General features: G+C 38.8%; 1 long non-coding RNA gene across 1 annotated transcript; it reads left to right on the top strand.

The window, feature by feature from the left end:
- Positions 1-2596: 2596 nt before the first annotated feature.
- Positions 2597-3630, top strand: LOC139433967 (uncharacterized). The gene is made up of 2 exons (XR_011643362.1): positions 2597-2673; positions 3069-3630. It is a non-coding gene; the product is annotated as an uncharacterized lncRNA (long non-coding RNA).
- The last annotated feature ends 665 nt before the right edge of the window (positions 3631-4295 follow it).

The raw sequence follows: 4295 nt of genomic DNA, 5'->3' as shown, positions 1-4295 counted from the left end.
ATGCTGCGGCGTTTTCTGAAATATTGTTGTTGTGTTTTCTGAAATGCTTTTGTGTTTTCTGAAATGCTGTAGTGTTTTCTGAAATGCTGTGGTGTCTTGCACTTCAGGGCCACTGTAGATTTCTTACTTTATTTTTTATAACTAGGCTATGTTAAATAGATAAGTGTGCGCTCTCTCTAGCTCTCTCGCTCTCTCTCTCTCTCTCTCTCTCTCTCTCTCTCTCTCTCTCTGTCTCGCTCGCTCACAGAGGCTATGTGCTCCTCCGTGGCGATGACAGCTTGCGTTAAAAAATAATAATAAACATAGGCCTATTTGTAATGTGGGGGGACACAAACGGGATTTCTAAAAGTGTCACGGTTAAACTCCTTATGAAGTGGTGAGATGCCGCTCCACATTGCTTTTCTCCCCGACTGCAATGTGTGTGTGTGTGTGTGTGAGAGCGTTTCACATGTGTGTATGAGAGATTTTTCCATATGTCTGTAAATTATTTTGGTTTAAGTTGTGTGTGAGCAGGCTCGGATTGGCCATCGGGAGATTCGGGACTTTTCCCGGTGGGCCGCTGCCGTTGGTGGGCAGTCTTCGGTGGGCCGCTGGCTCTGGCATAGGTAAATGGTAAATGGACTGTACTTATATAGCGCTTTATCCAGTCTTTTAAGACCCCTCAAAGCGCTTTACATACTACATATCATTCACCCATTCATACAGAGCAGTGTACCTTACTCTCACACACATTCACACACCGTTGGCCATGCCATCGGGAGCAACTCAGGGTTAAGTATCTTGCCCAAGGATACATCGACATGTTGACTGCATGGGCTGGGATCGAACCCACAACCTTCTGGTTGAAAGACGACCGCACTCCCTCGCAGCCACAGTCGCCCTTATGTGGGCCGTGGACTTTCACAGCGCCGCTGCGCCGGTACTTATGAAGGGCCGTGTAGGCCAAAATTCAAACTCACCTCACACACACACTACTGAAAACATCTGGCCTTGCACACACACTACTGAAATCCTCTCACATTCACTACTGAACACCTCACACACACACTACTGAAAATTAAGCCTCACACACACACTACTGAAATCCTCTCACATTCACTACTGAACACCTCACACACACACTACTGAAAACATCTGGCCTTGCACACACACTACTGAAATCCTCTCACATTCACTACTGAACACCTCACGCACACACTACTGAAAACATCTGGCCTTGCACACACACTACTGAAATCCTCTCACATTCACTACTGAACACCTCACACAAACAATACTGAAAATTAACCTCACACACACACTCCTGAAAAATATTTTACTGAAAGGTTCTCAGTATGGAATGTGCATGTGTTTCACCTATGTGTGTGTGAGGGGATTCTTGCTGTAACGGAAGTCATTCTAATGTAACGGAAGTCAGTGGTCTCTTTGATAGCCCCGTTAGCTCCAGGCTGCTACTCCGAAGTGTTTGTTGTGTTGATGCCTGGTGGAGTATTCTTCATTGAAATATCGCACTTATCGTATGGCTCTGCGGTTCAAACAGACCGTCCATGAATGCAGTTTATTCGGTAAGTGAAATTCAAGCACTTTATTTCTTACTTGTCTTTTTAGTCAGCTAACAAGCGAGACGAAGCTACATCTGTGCTAACGATGCTATCCGTAGCATACAAGTTCAAACATAATGGAGAAGTGTAAAACATTAAGAAGGATTATACTGTAAAACATAAGGCTTCTCGGTGAGGTTGGTAAAATAAGGTCATGCTTGTACATTAGTTAGTTTGCTAGTTAGGTAACTGTATGGATTGTTATTGTTAATTTAAAATAGCTATGCTCGTCGATGCAGACAGCTAGCGTCACATTAGTGTTGATTGAAGAGCAGAGTACTGTATGAGATTAACCTCACTATAAGATCTGTGTATCTGAAAAATATGAAACTCACGTTTCCAGTTGGTTCCAGAAATGACGTTAACGTAGATATTGCAATATGGTTTGTTGAGCTGGAGTTGATTATTGAAGCTTACTGGTTAACGTTCATCATATTAAACGAACGAACCCAAACGTTGTTGTTTTTATTAATATTATTACCAATACTTACTTAGCATTTTATTACCATTACACTGGAGAAACCGACTTATTGTGGCAGCAGAACGTGAACATGTAACTTAATGCCTGCATTTGAGGACGAAAAATAGCTCAGTCAATGCTTTAGGGACAAGGAAATGATTTGTTTAAATATTAGATATGACATTATGTGTGCTTCTGTGACAATGAAGCTTATTCATTGCATTACATTTGTTGAAGATGTTTGTCTTTTACCCTTACGTGTGTGTTACAAATGAATGTGAATATGGCATAGGACAAATATTTAAATTGACTGTCTCATGAAAAACGATTCTAAAATAAAAAGGACCACAACTATACAATAATACAAAATCCAACTGATAAGATACAGTAATGGCTTTGATATCCAGCACTTTCTTTAAGGATAACAAAAAGATTATCACATGACATTTGCATGTAAAAAAAGTCTGTGACCAACACATTGTTACTTTACATATATATATATATTTTTTTTTGTTTAAAGTTTCCAGGTGATGCAGCAGACAGACCAGAGGATGCTGACCACGAGAGACAGACCTATTCCTAACATCAGTGAACTTCAGCATGGACTCAAAGGTACAAAGAATCGAGAAACGTTCTGGTTTAAATAGATAAAGTAACAACTATAATCAGCTTTCACATTTCAATGTATTTAAGGCAATTATTATTTTACATTGTGAGAATTGCTACCATTTGTCTCGACATGTTGTCTGTAAAAGACGTGGTAAAAGTGGTTCTTGCAGTGACACAACCGAGCAGTTGAATATTATTTAATAAGATATTTTAATGTTGATTAACTGCAGACTGTTCATTCATAATCTGATTATCTTTGTAGTACAAAGTGATGAATTAAAAAAACACATTGACATTTAAAAAATACATTATTTCTACAGCCGCTAAATAAACAAACGTTTCATAAATAACACACTTGCTCTGCAATAATGTCATATGTTTCTTGTCATTTCTGTTAGGAAAGGACATACCTGAAGGACACAACTGCCTCACCGTTTTCTCAGAGGGTCAAGAAGAAAATGAAAAGCTGATTTCAGATTAAAGACCAATACAGGACATTCACTAAGAAACTACACTTTTATTGTGAACACAAAGTCAAACAGGACCATCATTTGTTTGTGGCAGCTGAGCCCAGTATGGGCTCACAGATGCAGTTAGGGGGTTTCTTCATCAGGCCTGGTCCTCCTCCATCAGGCCACGTCCTCCTCCATCAGGCCACATCCTCATCCCAGAGAAAGACCTCTCCACCTTCTCCAGCCAAACCCACAGACAGGACATCCGTCACGCTGAGGTTTCTCCCAAAGTCTCTGCACGCTGTCTCAATTGATCCACACTGTGAATATGAGGGGGAAATGTGTGTCATAAATGCTTTAGACAATAAGAAATATGAAGTTAACTGTAAGGAATGGCTCATTCTTTTTTAAATAGACAAAACTATTACTGTATTTCAATATCTCATGTCTGAAAGTTTAATTTAAAAGAAGAAGAGGCCCCAAAAATAAAGATTGGTATATCAATAAATGTAGTTGATTTTGTCTTTTTAATTGTTTAAAGTAGATAGAACTGGTACTTAAGAGTTTTAATACAGTCTGGTTGCGGAGGAGGCACACAGGTAAGAGCATATAGCTACCATCACATGTAACTAAGCTTGACTTGAATTTATTAAAAGTAAAATTAAGTAACAGCAACAAATCAAAAACAAATCGTGCAAAAATGTGAATCTTTGCTGGGTCCACTGTTGAATTTACCACATATTGTATGTTTTAAGGCATTTATAGATTTGTATGCAAGTAATATCCCAAAACTCAATAAATACCATAGATTATTATTGAAAGTTATGCTGAATAGTTTCATGTTCACTTACCTTAAGCAACGTAAAACGTTGATTACAGATCTGCCGTAGTTCTTTATTTAGAGAGCCCTGATGAGAAGACCTTTGGAAAAACTGGAAGAAATGGCACCGAAACTGAATACTTGACGTGGATCATAAATATATCAACAATTAAACAACATCTTCAATTTCTCTTCACACAATACGTCTCCTTGCAGTATCAACACTAATTCGGCTGACTTTTACATTTGATGTAATTCATAGATAGGTTATATTTACACCATAACGGTGCACAGCTGATAGAAAAGGACTGTAGTTTTTAAAGATATTACTGATTTTCTTTGAATGTAAATAC

Source organism: Pseudochaenichthys georgianus, chromosome 6 (assembly GCF_902827115.2).
Source record: "Pseudochaenichthys georgianus chromosome 6, fPseGeo1.2, whole genome shotgun sequence".
NCBI lineage: Eukaryota > Metazoa > Chordata > Actinopteri > Perciformes > Channichthyidae > Pseudochaenichthys > Pseudochaenichthys georgianus.
Note: the sequence above shows the minus strand (reverse complement) of the source record. Positions and strands in the feature narration are given on the sequence as shown.